The following is a 17,220-nucleotide window of genomic DNA, read 5'->3' as shown; positions in this document are numbered from 1 at the left end:
TTATCCTTGTGATCATGGCTGCTATTTTTATTCATGCATCGTCCCAGCCCTGGGGTGGCTGATGACAAAGATAGGCCGGTTCACTCTGTCAGCTTGGTAGTTTAATACCTTCCTCTAGAGATGCTCTCTGGTGAGAATTAACAAACATCTCTATTGTTCATGCCTCTTCCACAGGTCCTCCAAATGCCTCTTCCCAAACCAGGCTTCAGATTGTCTCTTGCCAGGCCACTGACTAGCCAGCTAGGCCACTGTCCCTGAGTTACTATGTATTCTAGCCTTCAACCACCACTTATTTTTCTGTATAAAGTGGGAGGCTGGTGTGTCATGTGAAGCTCTACTTTCTGGGAAGATTGCTGTCTTTGGGTCACCCTTGAGTGGGCTTGGTGCCACAGCAGCTTAGTCTTTCCCTTCTTCATTTAGCAGGTCCTAAGAGACCCCCTTGTGCGACCTTGCTAGAGGACGTGTGCAGCCTACACGTGCTCTCTGAACCTGCTCGTGCCCAGTCCTTATTGGACCACTTTCATCTTTTAACCATTTTTTTTTCTTTTATTTCAATAAGATATGATGATAACATGCCATCCAGGAAGGTTCAAAACCATTTTGTATTTCCTGTATTAAGGATTAAGTAATAGTTTGTAAGAATAAATGCTGGTACCAGTTGTCCATAGTTAAGCTGTGTCTAGGAACTTTGGCCAAGGACTAAAGAGAGAATTTCAGAGAGAGCCCAAATATCTTCAGTATTCAAACAGGTAGGGCTGGCCGAGGCTAACTAATGGAGACAAAATTTGTTTTTCTTTTTATGCAATTTTGTACTCCAGTGTTTTTATAGTAAAATTGGAACATTCTTGGGTTTCAGTGTTCAAAAGACCTGGATTAAAGTCCTAGCTCCACTTCTTTCAGCTGCGCGACATCAGGCAAATTCTTTAACTTGTCTGAGACTCAGTTTGCTAGCTAAAGATTATAATTAGTAGGACACACTTTGTAAGGTTATTGTGAGAATTAAATGAGATATTTTTTGTAGAGTGCTTAGCATCATGCCCGGCATATGGGAGGCACCTTCTAAATGCTGAATAAATGACTGGATAAATGATTATTATTTTGAGCTAGTGTGTATCAGGTACCCAGTGCTGTACCCGTTGTGAAGGAAAGATCAAAGAGAAGAGGAAAAAGGATCAAGATGAGCTGGAGCATCTCAAATGTCAGAGTCTCTGCACACTGGGAGGTGGCAGGTACTGAGGATGTTCAGGTTCCCTGAGCCACCTGGAACCATCATTTATATTCACCGCAGAATTACAGGGAGACCTGGAGGCTTGTACTAAATAGTTAGGCCCCAGTTTGCACAGGATCGATCTCTGCTTACCTCTTTTCTCTATTTCTCATTTCTTTGTAGAGAGTTACATTTATAGAAAGTGGCCTTCACAGTGCTCAGAAAACAACAAAAAAGTACTGGCTCAATACATATTTGTTGGATAATTATCATTTGACTGTTTAGACCTTCCAGCATATAAACAAGAAAGTCACTATGTAGAGAATCCTGAGTCATTTTCAGTGTGTCTTTGAAGATGTCATGTTACTACCCTGAGCCTCAGTTTCATAAATTGAGAGTATTGAGTTTAATCATGACGGTCCTTTCCGGTAAGAAAAGTATATGATTCTATGAAATATGAGGCAATAACTCATATGCTATCAGATCTTTGCATGGCTGGCTTCTTGTCATCCAGGTCACCTAGTCACTCTAACATATGACCCTGGCTTTTAATTTTAGATAGTGATAAATACAAGGGAGAAATTGCTTCCTTCCTTCCCTCCCTTCCTTCTTTCTTTCCTTCTTTGTTTGTTTATTGTCTCTCTCACCTCACTAAAATGTGAGCTGCAGGAGTTTAGAGCTCATGCTTTATTCATGGCCGTATCCCCGGCATCTATAATAGTGCCTGGCACACAGTAGGTACCCTGTAATTATTTGTTCAATGAATGAATGAGGTCTATTAAACTGGATGAATCCAGTTAAACTTGGACTGTTTGTAGTCAGAATCCTTACACTTGAAGTGTTCAAATAGTTCATCCCTTTTTTCATCTAGAACTACGCATAAGTCTGGCTGGGTAAATGGGTTTCCTTCGTGCCAGCAAGTCCCAGGGCAGGTGCCATGGCACCTTTGGCTGCTTAGTGTTTGCTGTGTTGTTCCTTTTGCCTTCATGTTAGTGCAGTGGCTTCTTACAGCCCTAACTTCGAGAACCATATGTGGCGGCAGCTCCAGCCTTGAGATGATTTGAAGGGTCATTTCAATTTCAGAGTTTTGGGGACTAGTTTTCTCTCCCTTTCAAAACAGATCTAGAACCATCATTTAGTAAACCCCGTTGATCCCCTTTCATCTCCCACTGACTGATTCATTACACTGTCCTGTTTACATAGTCTCCCAATAGATTGTCAGCTCACTTGTGTAGTGGTTTGTTCTTTCTGCAGTGATTCATTATTTTTAAAGAAAAATAGTATTCGCCATTGAGCCTGGCTGCAGATCTTGTTCTATCAAGATTCTGGAGATAAAACAGCTCTGCAGATGAATGCTTGCTTGAGGCCCAGGGCCAGTGGAATTTGGTGCCTTTCTGAAATTGGGTGAGGTGGTTGTCTGGAATAGCTAGGACATCTAGGATCAAAACAAGAGTCAATCTTAGTCAAACTCTAGAACAAGGGCAAGGGGAGGGTAGGAAGAATGATGGATATGTACCTGGGACGGTGTTGTGCACAATTATTTCATTTACTCCCCTGGCAAAACAAAGGAGAATAGTGGTGTTCATTGATTTAAATATCTACCAGTGATAGGCTGAGCTCATAAATCAACACAGAGCTGGCTGACATCGAAGGCTGTGACTTTTTTCAGTATATCGTGCAGTGCCTAGAACAGTACTTGGAATATTAGAGAGTGTTCATGGAATGAATGAATGTTGACCAAGCTTGGTTTTACTTCTTTGCAATTTCCGTTTTGATGCCCTCTTTCCACTCCACTCCAGAACTGTTGGCTGCTTAGCTCCTAACCTTGACTTTGGTGCACTCGATTGGTCTGCCATTCTCTTAACTCTGTGATCCATTTTTCACTTCGCATATGCAGCTGCCACCCATCTTGACCTTATGGTCTTGCTTCTACTCTTTTCAGGACCTTTGCTAGGAAGTTGGGAAACTTACACATGCCTCAGTGTTACTGGCGCTCGTTATGGGCTTACTAGGGTCCTTCGAGAAGAATTAACGCAAAGTTTTGTCCCTGATAGCAATTGTGTCAGGGCCAGTTGCAGTTAGGTAGAAGAGCTAGATTTAGGGTTTGAGGGAATTTAGAATGTCTTTCAAATCATCCTAGATCTCCTGCTACTTGTTCTGCTTATGCCAAATGAAGCAGAATAGAGAGGGAAACCCAGGTGCACAGAGAGCGTGTGTTTGGGAGATAGAACGGGATCTCAGGATATTCCAGCTATGAGGGAGGAACCATCATCTGCCCGACAGCTTCTAATGCTGAGGAATTTTCTAATGCTGAAAATTTAAATCAAAAATGTCTTCTCCAGATCTTCCTTTAAAGAATTTAATGAACAGAATGGAGATTTTGTTTTCCTAGCCCTTTAAGAAGATGTGGCTCTGCATATAACAGTCTCCCCCATCGTAAGAACCTATTCAGAGGTTTAGGAGCAAAGCTCTGAGGCTTTTCATGGCTCCTAAACCACTGTGCCAATGGTCTCACTTCCCTCCATCTAGTAGCCTGCCAGGGCGCCTGCTTACTGAAGACCTACAGTCTGAGGAGGTTAGAACCCTGGAGGCTTGGCCACTCTTGTTTCTTCCCAATGCAAGAATTTCTCCAATCGTTTCTGTGACATCATCTTGAAAATCTCATTACCTCCCAAGGCAGCTCAAGCAAGGCTTTCAGGCTAGCAGGGAAATCCTCTTCTTACTTGTGACTTCCACCCCCTAGTCTGTGTTTGGCCCTCGGATGGAACACAGATTTAGTCCTCTGCCTCTGCCAGGCACAGCTCCAGCCATCTCTTGCTCGCATTCCTCAGCCTGCAGAGGGTTAATTCTGCACGCAGCTCTGCTCTGCAGGCCCAAAGCACAAAAGGCAGTGTTGAATTAGTCACAGAAGCAGTACTTTCCAGCTGAAGGTCCTCTGTCCCTCCTCCCCAAACACACAAATGCGGGTAAAAGATACAAATGAGCAGCACAACTTTTCTGTGGACTATGTGAGAGAGTCTGCTTCTGGACCTCTGCATTCTCATTTGTCGTTTCTGTGTCTGTGTTCAGTGATTCTGAGCACCATAGAAATAACTCTTGCTGTGTGTGTGTGTGTTTCTGAGATGAGGACTAGGACCAGGGTGGGGTAAGATATTAGGAGGGAAGAATGCAGGCGATCTGGATTGTTCTATAATTGACAAAGAAGAAAGACCCTTCTGAAAATTTTGCAGTCCTCAGTAAAGTTGCTGCACACACCATAGCTGTAATCACTAAATTTGATTAATCATCGAAGATTGAGTCCAACTTTCAAATGCTCTCCCTCTGGACACAGCATTATTCATATATTTAGTTGGTATTTACTGAATGTCTACTGAATAAATAATCCTATGGTGGTTCTGCATGGAGTACGTTATCTAAGCCACTTGGAAATTTGAGATTGATTTAGAAAAGTCAGCGATATCAGTAAAATCATAATAATTGTACCATTTATTAAATGCCTGTTCATTTGTCGCATATTGTATAATTCATATAACCACCCCTTACTGTAATATCCTTGGAAAGTGGATATTATCAGAGGTTCTGTGACCAGTATATACCAAAGCTGGGATTGCAGTCCAGGCTTCTCTGACTGCGTAGTCTTGGTTCTCTCCATGAAGCCCCACTGCCTCTCCAGAGGGACAGGGCAGAAATCCATCAGAAGACACAACAACAACTTTGCCCTGAAAACTGTGAGTTCAGTCCAGTCCATACAGACTCATTGCTCTCGCAAACATCTTGTACAGTAAGTTCAGTCTAGGCAGACAGCCTGGAGGAGGTATCTCCTTGGCTAAATCATACAAGAAATGGAGAATTCAAATTCACAGGGAAATTTGCTTAGTCTTGCCTTGGATTTGGTTTGCTTAGGACTCAGATACAACTGAGAAATGGAAAAGCTATATTCTCCCTCTCCCCTTTCCTTTTCCTTCAATAAGGAGAAGGTCTAACTTAAAGGAAGTAAAGAGGGGTTCTTTCCCTCTGGGTCTCTCCTTTTGCTTGTGCTGAGGTAGGAAAACCCATCTCTGTATTCATCTCCTTCTTCCCTCTCCTCTCAGACTCGAGTTCCCATCCTGCACTTTGTGGTTTTAGCTTAACGAATGTTAATGAGATGGCATTGTAATCACCGGATTTTATAAATATCTCATCCACAAATTGGACCACAAAACCCAAATGAGCCAGCTGAGCATCTATATTCCATGAGCCTGTGTTTTCCCCACAGTCTTAACCAAAGGATGTAAAACGTGTTCTTGCTTTGAAGCTGTTCAGGCCCATGGGTGTTGGATGCTGAGGACAACTGCCGTCTGCCTGGCCCTAACTCAAGTGGCTTGTTGGGTATGAGCCTTTCACACAGGCCTGGGTGATGTAAGGGATTTAGGCGTGATCAATTATACCCTTTTCAAGTTAACGCTAGAAAAATGAGAAATTGATTTTTTTGACGAAACAATATTTTAGAAATTCAGGATATAAAAATGGGATTTGACCCCTCTTATCAAGTCAGCGATCATCGTGGTGATTACAGTCCACAGTTATGCCGTATTTTGTATGTCATGGCCTAACGCGATCGGCTTGTCAGATGTGTTTCTGGGAGAGGGTAGAGCAGTGATAAAGCATCCAGCTGTGACTGCTTTGTGGCATAAAGGGGAGAACCAGACGGATCCATCTTGTTCAGCAAATCTGCCGGGGTGAGCATCCTCCGGCACAGCCATCAGAATCTAACGGTTGAGCTTAACCTCTCTGTAGAGATCTATACTGAATAATTTTTCTCATGTTTCATATTTTTACCTGGTATTTTTAATTTTTACACAATATGTTTCCATTATTACGCCCAAATCAAAACCAAACAATAAGCAAAGAAACGACGTATGTTGCAGACAGTCTGTTGACTTACTGTTAGGTGAAACGGTATTTTGAAGGTAGGACTGAACTTCACTCACTTTTGTATCCTCAGCATCTAGCACATTGCGTGGCCCATAGAAAGGACTTAATTCATTTTCCTGAATATCTGTAAATCATAGTCTAGACTTGGAGCTATGTGAAGAATAATTCCCATGCCTCTCCTCTGCAGTAATGTGAAAGAAATGCCAATTCTTTAAAATTTGCCAATAAAAAATGTTGTCTGTTTCGAGTAGGTGACTGGTTGCAAGGTTTGTTAATCTAAACATTTGAGTGACCTGGTAAATGAAAGAAAAACTAATGAAAAGAGAACGTGAAAAATTTTGTTAACAGTGACGACCACCACCACTTCCCTGTAGCTGTAGGAATGGGAATAACTGCAGCTTTCACTTTCTTACTGTTCATCTCAGATACTTGGGATAAATGACCATTTTCAATACCATTTATTTAATCACTGATTTAATATATATCATTATAATCATATATGAATTCTTGGATCCACTTTTAGAATTTCAGTCCTAGAATAGAATAGATTGATTTTTCTGTCTACTCATCGCTAATAATATACTTTTAATTATAGTAACTTTTTTATAAGTTTAATATCTGCCAAAGCTAGTCACTCATTACTAATTGTTTTTTTTGGTTATTTATTTTTGCATAGCTCTTCTTTAGACTGAACTTAATAATCATTTTGTCAAATTAAGTTGTACTTCACTTGCTCTTTGCTTTTTATGCCCGAAATCTGGTTGGAATTTTAATTGAAATTGTTAAATTTATTGATTAATTTGTGGGAGAATTGAAAAAATTTATGATGTTATATCTCTCAGTGTGATGTTATTTCTTCCACGAATGAAATAGAAGCAAAACTGCCTAGTAGAAAACCAACCAGCCTAAGAATCAAGGCATGTGAACTCTAGTACCTGCTCAGGTGTAACTGTGTGCCTGTTTATGCCACAGTTTTCTCACGTCAGAGGTTGAAAAATATAAACACCTTTATATATCTAAGACATCATTATTTATGGGGTTTTTAGTGATTTTCTAACCTTTCTGTAGAATATGTATACCCTTCCCTCAATTCTAGGATTTTACGTCAGATAAAAAGTGAGGTTATAACTCAAAACATAGAGGACTTCTAATTCTAGAGAGTAGGAAGTTACTTGAGACCACTGCTAACACCCTAAAAAAGAATAAGCCAGATAAACTACAAAATCATAACTTTAAAAACTCATCAGACATAATAGCAACCCAAGTGTTTATGGATGGATGAATAAATAAACTAAATATGGCATCTACAGACAATGGAATATTATTCAGTCTTGAAAAGGAAGGAAATTCTGACACATGCTACAATAAGGATGAACCTTGAAGACATATGCTAAGTGAAACAAGCTAGTCATAAAAGGACATATATTGATTCCAGTTACATGAAGTATCTAAAGCAGTCAATTAATAGAGTCAAAGTAGGATGGCTTGCGGGGAGGAGGAATGGGGAGTCAGTGTTTATTGGGTGCAGAGTTTCAGTTTGGGAAGTTGAAAAAGTTCTGGAGATGGATAGCGGTGATGTTTGCTCTACAATGCGGATGTGCTTGATGCCACTGAAATGTACACTTAAAAATGAATAAAATGGTAAATTTTATATGGTGTATACTTCACCACAATTTCAGAAACCCCCAGAGAGCAGGGGACAGGAAGAAGCTTGAAGGAAGTGCCGTCCAGGGGGACGAGCACGGCGGTGGCAGGGAGAGGAGCGCGCCAGGGGCAGGGGCGTGAAGCCAGCCGCGCTTCAGACGGCGTGTAAAAAGTAAGTGTTTAATCTGTAAGCGACAGACAATAAATTTCAGATACTTAAAGTGCAAAATTTGATACGTTTCAACATCATTACATACCCATGAAATTATCGCCGTAATCAGCATCCTACCGCCAAAGATTTCTTCGTGGCTCCTTTGTAATTCTTAATTCTCAACCCTCCTCCTCCTCCTCCTCCCCCATTCCCAGACAACCAATAATCTGCTTTTTGTCCCTATAGATGAGTTTGTATTTTCGAGAATTTTATAGAAATCCAGTCATGAAGTATGAACTCTTTTAGGTTTGGCTTCTTTCAGCATCATTGTTTTAAGATTCGTCTGTACTGTTGAGTGTATCAGTGGTTCATTCCCTTTTATTTGGAGTAGTATAGTGTGTCATTGTATGACTGCACCATAATATTTTTATCCATTCATCTGCTGAAGGACATTTTGATTGTTTCCAGGTTTTGGGTGCTACAAATAGAGCTGTTGTGAGTATTCGTGCACAAGTACTTAAGATTTGTGTACTTTCATTACATGTAAATTATACTTCAATATGTAAAAAAGAAAAACCCAGCCTATGGATAATGAAAAACAGTAACGTGAGCACAGTGTCTTTAATCCTGAAGACATTGATGACTGGCGATGCTAACACAAGCCTGGGTGAATAGCTCGGGAAAGGTAAGTTGGCGCCAACACTTTGTGAGCTTGCGTCAGCCACTTCACTTTCTCGGGTTTCAGTTTCCTCGGGGAAAAGAAATGGCTAGATCAGATGATCGGTAAGTAGGATGATCTTATGTATTGTCTACATCATGACATTCTAGAGAGGGAGATGAAGGCCTCTTAATAACAGAGAGTCATAACCTGCTCCTGCCCTGGGCAAATGGGGAGAAACAGTTATCCTATCAAAAAGGGATCCTAAAGTGTCTAAGACTATATGAGGCAACAGTCTTCGTATCAGCAGCAGTCTGGATCTGAGACTTATTCTTTGTGTGATCTCATGGGTTCTGTTTGATCTGATGCTGTGTCAGGATCTGTCAGCAAAGCTGCTTCCAGGGCAGTGAGAGGGCTTTGAGAAAGGCTGCCAGCCCTTCTGGTCAGCAGTCAGTGGGCTGCTGCCTTGCACACCTGTGGAGTAATAAAGACTTTCTAGCTGTACGACATTAGCTTTTTGAAGTTAAAAACTATTGTTGAAATGAAGCTAATTTCTCAATAGGATGAAAAATGGATCCTGCTTTCCCCTGCCCTGGTAACATGAAAGGAATGTGTCTCCTTTACAGTAGTCACCATTTTTTTTTTTTTTCCAATCTTGGAGGTGACTGATTAACTTGTATTTATAAAACTCATGGAGATTATAAGGTGTTAGTTTCACTTTTGTGCTTCCAAAGCTTTGAAGGGACAGAGAAGAAAGTCCTAAGTGACTAGTGTTTTACCCATTCTGAAATATAATAACGTCATGTTGATGGAATTCAATTTACTACAAGAGACATATGACTAGAGTCCATTCCTGGAAAGAATCCAATGGGTAATATACATTTGTACATAAAAGCAGTGGAGACTAGAAAATATCTAGATGGCGACTGGAAAATGCTCCAAAAGTTAGTGAATCTCTCTAAGGTCCTGGGAAGGGAGTGGGATTTAGACAAGGAGCGGAGGTAGCTTTCTAGTTTGCGCGCTGCTGAATGGGACCTCCTTGTCGCCACACATGCCCCAGAGGATGTATCCTGTGCTGAGAATCGGGAGGGGAGATTCTAGTTCCAGGTCTGCTCGGGGAAGGTCAGATGCCCGATGGTTAAGTGTATGGACTTCATCAGCATGACCTTGGGAGGTTAGTAACCACCTTTAGAGGATGGAGAGAGAATAAAATGAGATGTTTTAAAATCCTTTAGCATACTCCCTGGTATAGCATTGCATGAATTCCACTACTACAAAATTAGTCTCTCAGGTTCTTTTTTTTTTATTTATTTAGACGAGGCAACCCTTGGTTGACCTCACAGATTGCAAGGACCTTGTCATCTTACAATCTCTTATTTTTTAATTTAATTTTATTTTTTATGCCTACATCACCTGGTCTTCCTAGGTGGTCTCCCATCCAAGTTAACTAACCAGGCCTGATGCTGCTTAGCTTCTGAGATCAGATGGGTTCGGGCTTATTCAGGGTAGCACGGCCGTAGACTCAGTTTCTTGAGAAAAGCCACATAGGCCACTGTAGCAGGGGGTGGAGCTGGTGGATGCCGATAGGGATGCAGGAAGGTAAAGACACTTTGTTTCTGGTGTCCATGCACTTTCTTCAGTGTAGTCATGCGAAGGGGCCCAGAGCAGGAGATAAGGGCCGTGGATGCCAGTGTTGCGTTGTCAGTTCATTCCTCTGAGCCTCCGAAATTTCTTCCAGTGTGAAGGCCCTCTGGTTGTCGGTCTGGAAGCCATACTTTTAGCGCTCATTCACCTAGCATCCTGTTTCCGGATGGAGGAAAGGATGTATGCTGGGCTCGCTTTACCTGAGACAATTCCGTCCTCACTGCCCGTTTCGAACCAGGTCTCAGAGTGCCACTAGTCGCGGTTCATGTTGCTGCGGGCTCCTGTTCTGCAGGTTCCCCGCAAGGGACACGGTGGATATTATGGGGCCCCATTGGCACCTGGCTCAAGTAAATTATTTGAGACGACTCTCTATGGAGACTGCTACGCCTGCCTGTGGCTGTAGAGGGTATGGGCCCATTGGCTTTTCCTGTTTAGCTTCTATTATTTGGTCGAACATTTTAGCAGATAGATAAAGACACCTCACTCTGGGGTCCCAGTTCTTCATCTTGCCAGTCATTTATGAAGAGGGCTGAGCCATAGATGAGGCCTCAATTTCCCCAGAGAGAATTTTAGCGTGTTTTAAATTGTATTTTAAATGGAATCATTTGTTTTTTTGTAGGGAGGGGAAAGAATAAAAATAATTAAATTTTTCCAGATCATAAAAATACATGTTCATTGGAAAAAATTTAGAATATTATAGAAAGGCACTAAAAGTTCATCATGCAGGGATGGCCATTGTTAATTATTATGTTTGGTGTCTATCCTTCCAGGTAGGGATATGAGGGAAATACCATAATCAAATGTCGGAGGAGATTTCCGAATGCGTCTACTCATGAAAACTATCTCTGCTATCTAGTGAGCTTCATGCCGAAACTGAGTAGTATGTACGGACTCCTCAGAGCTGTTGACTTTAGGAGAAAAGCATTAACAACCACAGAACTTTCTGCTGGGTGGGGCAGGCCAACCACTGGGGTATAAGTTCTGCTATGTGGGGCAGTTCAGGGCACACAGTGAGCCACACTGTCTTCCTGTCTCTGAAACCAAATGGAGCATTTTCTGTTGGTGGAAATGATGCTGCCAAGGAGATAGGACCAGCTGCTGCAGGAACTTTACAGATACAATTCTGAGCGGAGCTGGGGGTAATCTGAGCAGTCACGCAATTAACAAACTTACTGAGAACCCCCTGCAAAGGAGTCAGAGTGAAGGGCATGAAGAATTGTGGGGTACGGTCTTGCCTTCAAGGGTTTACGTTAGTTGGGTTACCAGGTACAAAAGTTAAAATAGAAAGCAAGATGGGCTAAAGGCTAAAGGAGTAGCAAAACCAAGGACTGTTGTCAGTGGTGGGGATTCAGGGCAGAGTGGGAGGAGAATCAGCCCGGGTCAGGGGGAGGAACTGGGAGAGGGGAGGCAGGGTCTGTAGCAGGATACCGAGAGGTAAAATTGGGGGAGTTTCTGTATGCACACCATCTTTTGGTGATACCTGTTTTTTTTTTTTTTTTTTTTTTTTTTTGGTGATACTGAAAGTTCAGAGTCTACAATATTATATTAATCTGGATAAGCTGGGTTGTGTTTTGGTAATAAACGAACCCCCAAAGCTCAGTGGTTAACAATAGGTCGCTTGTTTCACTAGAACACCGCCAGGAATGCAAAATTGTAAACAGGTTTCTGAAGATGCCATTTTTCTACGAGGCTGTCGGGAATCTGTCCGACCTAGTTTCTGGCCTCTCTTTTAACTTCTCCCTTCCCAGAGTGACTTAAGTCTATTTTTTCTTTCCTGATCACAGTGCCACCACGTATTTTATCCCTTGAGTTTCTTGTATGTCCTCAAACTGGCAGCAGATGAGGCCAGACTCCTAGTTCCCAGCTCATGGGGTTATTCTGATAATTCTCTTCTTACATGGGCTGCTTCTCAGGGTGCTGTTGGCTCGTTCAGTTATGTCCCAAGGGCCCGACTGGGAGACCACCATCACATTCCTGAGGTGATTATGGCTTGTGGATCTCAAGGTGATGGTTACGAAAAAGGTTAAGTCTAGAGTTGGAGTACCTGAGTCCATGCAGGGGCAGATGAAGCCACTAAGCTGGAAGCTGAGTGGGAGGGGGCTCTGGGAGTTCATACATGAGGGAGGTCACTGCGGTCAGGAGGAAGGTAAATGAGGACGACGTCCCTGAAGCAGAGGCTGGGATCATGCACAGGGCTGCCAGAGAGTCAACTCGACCCACACCAGTGAAACTGTCCAGGCATTCAGCAGAAGGAACATAGGGAATTACAAAGGATAAAGAGGATGACGAAGTTCTCTGGTCTTTTGCTCCTGGTTGATAGTTCATGATTCTCTTCTTTAGATAGTATCCAGATCAGCCTGACCTCCTCCTTTTGTGCCAACGCTCGCTGAGCTTACTTCTTCCATCATCCCCTCCCCCTGCCCTAGTGTTGCTGGATCTGTCACATGGAAAATATCTTTTCTTAGGCTGGACCAAAGAGTGAGAATGGACAGGCCATGTCGCGTTCCCTGGCACCACTGGATCATTTCCTGGTCTAGGACTTCCATGTGGGAGGGGACATCTCCCACCTTCAACCCTCAGTTGCCTTCAGGGAGGACGATTTAGGCTATTTCCTCTTAGACGCTTTCACATTCCATGTAATTTTGTGTTGTAAGAATGAGGCTCCAAGTAGTCATTCTGGTCTTGACATACTTTAAGGCAGAAAACTTTCTTGTATATGTTCCGTTTTGAACATATGTAATGCTTCCAACAGGATGAAACATCCACTTGGCTGTTAAGTTTCTGATTTTCTATTTAACTGACTTTTCTCTCCTTTAAGTCACTCAGTCAACCCTCCTTTACTATCTTCTACACTTTGTTAAAGATAGTTTCAGTGTGTCCCATTTCTGAGAATAATCTCCAATTAAATTTCCACCTTCGTTGCCCACAGGCTTTGTTTCCTGATTAGGTCACAAAGGTTTCTGGAAGCTAAATCAAACATATTAGTGTTTGTGACTAAAGTTGTTTAAATCTATATCTATATATCTGTGATACCTGCTCCAACATGAGAATGAGTTTTAAATTGATCTTTAAGTGTTGAACAAATGTGTCCACTGAAACATTTTAGACATTTCTTCCAAACTTATCACCTCATGTAATAGGTTGATCAACTTTCATATTTTCATTCACATTTTTTTTTCTTTCAATGTGGTACATGCACCCCAGGCAGAAAACTCACTCACACAAGATCAATATCCCTGGCACTGAGCATCTCTCTGATGTGGGAAATAAGTTCTTGTATACTAGGAATGCCTTTAAAATTTGTTGACTTTGGAGGTGATGTTTGATTTGTTTCTGAATCTGTTGTTGAAAGCACATTCATTTACTGTCTATAGATACTGAATGCTTTATAAAATGTAATTTGAAGACATGGCTTCCTCCACCCAATAATGCTGTTGGACTTTTGTAGTATAGATTTGTTACTTTTCAAGGGGAATAATGGCACCTGGAGCACATCTAAGTCTGTGGATCACTGAACTGTGTTCCATGGGCTCATGGGTTCTTGAATTACTTGGTGGATGGGGTAATATTGTAAATGGATATAGTGGGTTGAGTTGTGCCTCCCCAACTATATATCCACCTGGAATGTGACCTCATTTGTAATAACGGTCTCTGAGCCTATAATTAAGTAAGGAGTTTGAGATGAGATCATCCTTGATTCGGGCGGGTCCCAAATCCAGTGACAAATCTTTATGAGAGAAGAGGAAACATACAGGCATACAGAGATGGCCACATGCAGATGAAGTCAGATTGGAGTTATGTAGCTACAAACCACAGAATGTCAAGGGTTGCCGGTAGCCACCAGAAGCAAGGAGAGAGACATCAAATGGTTCTCCCTGAGAACTTCCAGAGGAAATCAGCCTTGCTGATACCTTGATTTTAGACTTCTGGTGTCCAAAATTGTAAGAGAATAACTTCCGTTGTTTTAAGCCACCAAGTCTGTGGTAATTTATTATGACAGCTCTACGAAACTAATACAGTGAAGATGTCAAAGGAAATATTTTACATATAGTTAGGAGTATGTTACTTAAAGCAAAGGTTGGAAAACTATAGCCCCAAAGGCCAAATCTAGCTGCTGCCTGTTTTTGTAAATAAAGTTTTATTGGAACATAGCCATGCTCATTCATTTACGAATCATCTGTGGCTGCTTTTGTGCTACAACAGTAGAGTTGAGTAGTTGCAATAGAGATATAAGGCCCACAGTGATAAATATATTCACTAATATAATTCTTTTTTGTGCAAATACAGATTTACTTAAGAGAGGGACAATGATAAAGGAATAAGGAATTCTGTAATGGTTTCTTTGGCCACCCTTAATATATCTGCTTTGGAAATCTATATTCATGTTTTGAATTTGCTTAAAGTCACATCTCCCAATAGAAGTGGAGATATTGATTAAAAGAAGTTCAACAAAAACAATTGATCTCTAGATTCGTGTAGCCTCAAGGTAGATTGTTTAGTTCAACCTCCTCATTTTGACTTCTTGGACTTAATGTGAATTGGAAGCATTATTAGGTTGGTAGGATTGAGTAAGCAATAAACATACCCTGGGAATAAGGAAAAGAGCTATCTATCATTGTATTGAAGGTCCGTCTCTCTCAGATGGTCCTGGGTGCTTTTTATTTGATTAGCAATGAGGATGCTATTGGATGGGCTTTCTCTCTTGATGTGTGAAATTCTCTCAGCTCCTAAACAAGAGATAATGGTAACTGCATTTAAGTAGCACACAATAGCTTGTTTATTTATCTTAGTATAGTACACAAAAAGACATCATTTCTCTATTGAGAAAGTCATCGTCAGTGATGATTAATGCTTTTCTCCTAACTTTTTTGCCTTTTTAAAAAAAGCTTTTGCAAGTTTTCTAGGGAAATAAAGATTTAGAAATTTGGTAGTTGAACTTCTACTTGAACATTTCTGACCGTCTCAAGAATATTCCTCTTACAAAAATTTTTCATATTTCTTGAAAATCTAAGGGGTTTCTACAGGGATGTACAAACAAACATTCAATTACGAAGATGCTGATCAGACACTATTTACAGCAAAGAAAAATGGCAAAGAACCTAAACCTCAATTTGAAACAACCCAGGAGAACTGGTTAAATAAGTTACAGTGTTCCCATAGTGTGAGCTTACAAAGAACTTTTAATGACATGGAAAGATGCTCTCGATATACTTTTAAGTTGGGGAAAAAGCAGAAAACAACAGTACGCAAGATGTACAACAAGCACACCCTCAGAAAAACAGGTCAAAGTTTTAGCTAGTTTTTTATATTCTTTCACATTTCTCTGTTTTCTAATATTTTTTCAAAGAATATTTTTGTAATTATGAGAAAACAGAGTTAATTTAAAATGAGCTGATTGTCTTTTCAAATATCTTCATTTAGAATTGAGAATTGTTAGTTGAAATAAAAATAACATTTTCTTTTGCTTCCCAGAAAAATCGATAAAGTACTTAAATTGTTGCTTGCTAGGGGAGTACATTTGGATAAGTCACTTTCTCTTCTGAGCCTTGATGTCTTCATTTAGAAATGAGAGCATTGAGTTCACTGAATCTCTAAGTTCCTGGTCACCTATGATACTCCAAGTGGTTTGAGATAGTACTGAGAGCAGCCTTTTCATCAAGCTAGCTCAGCAAGAATAGTGCACTCAAATTGGGCGAAATCTCAGTTGTTGAGGCTGAATCGACTACCCCTGGCCATCGCACCCTGTGGCAGGCCTGCTGGAGAGGGAGCCCAGGCTCTTGCTGAGACTAACACAGAAAGCCTATTTCCTTACTGGCCTGAGAGCTTCGAGTCAAGTTGGTCCTTTTATGAGCGGAGTTTCTTTTATCGTCTTTATCTTGATCAAGCTGTGGCCATGCATTTTCTTAAGGAAAAAGATTTCACTTTTAAAATTTAATTTGTACTAAATTGGCCTCAGGCAGAGAGTGGCGGCAATAAACTTGGTGTCAGTTTCATGCTTTGTGGAAGTTTGTGAAATGTTTGTTTTGTTCTGGAACAACTTACCATTTCTCTGTGAGGGGGGTAGGGGGGAATCATCAGCCTGGCAAATAGTTTTCAGAAAACATAAGCCCTAAGGATTCTGTCTGGCCTCTGTAATTTTTATTGTCTTCACTCGAATTCAGCAGGCTATCCTTCTCTGTCTCTTTCTCACTGCCCCTTTCTGCATCCCAACAGTCCTGGAGCTGCCCAGCAGAAAAGATATTCCTTAGTAACATGTTGAACTATTTCCCCAGTAAGACTTTTAAGTTTCCTCAGGACAGGCATTGTGAGTGCAGTCATTTTCTGCCCTGTTCATATCCTGCCCAGTGTTGTAACAGGGGCCAGTGAGGCCTTTAGATTTGAATTAAAGAGCCTTGCAGCAAACCCTTTCAGACACTGTCCTGTTTACTGAGGAAGAGGTCTTTCCAATCATGCTGTATTTTTATCCTACACAAGTTTTTCCTGTTGTTTGAAATTACAATCAAATCAGCCAGACTCAGGAACAGGGTGTTCGTTGGTGCATTAATATGCTGGGACATTCTTGATGTTAGAACTTAGACATTGAGAAAAACAATTCCTGGGATTGTTCATTAAATCAGTCAACAAATACTTATTGAGTGTTATTCATGGTGCTGTCCGGGCAGCACAGTCAGAGCAGAGTGAGGACTTTTGGTGTCTGTGGTGTGGGCATAAAGTTGGGGAGGGAGATAAAGGAAAAGTTGAAGTGATACATAGACTATGGTGTGTCCATCCATCCATCCACCCACCCACCCATCCGTCTGTCCATCCTACAAATACCGATTGAGAGCCTAAGTTCCCAGTACTGTTGTAGGTGTTGAGGACACAGCGTGACTAAGACAAGCTAAGTTACCTGCTTTGTAGAAGGTAGAACTTATGATATAGTGGGAGACACAGATAAACAATGGGTAAATGAGTAAATACTATCATTTCAAGCGAGGAAAGAAAATGCTATGAAGAAAACAG

At 41.2% G+C, this 17,220-nt stretch overlaps 1 long non-coding RNA gene and 1 pseudogene across 4 annotated transcripts in view; one reads left to right on the top strand and one right to left on the bottom strand.

Annotated features, from left to right (window-relative positions):
* Positions 1-17,220, top strand: part of LOC107502191 — a 114,146-nt gene that overhangs the window by 16,420 nt on the left and 80,506 nt on the right. The window lies entirely within an intron of this gene.
* On the bottom strand, positions 9,976-10,096 carry LOC118610084 (annotated as a pseudogene).

Source organism: Rousettus aegyptiacus, unplaced genomic scaffold, assembly GCF_014176215.1.
Source record: "Rousettus aegyptiacus isolate mRouAeg1 unplaced genomic scaffold, mRouAeg1.p scaffold_m13_p_12, whole genome shotgun sequence".
Classification (NCBI taxonomy): domain Eukaryota; kingdom Metazoa; phylum Chordata; class Mammalia; order Chiroptera; family Pteropodidae; genus Rousettus; species Rousettus aegyptiacus.
The sequence above is the reverse complement of the archived record's forward strand: the minus strand, read 5'-3'. Positions and strand labels throughout refer to the sequence as shown.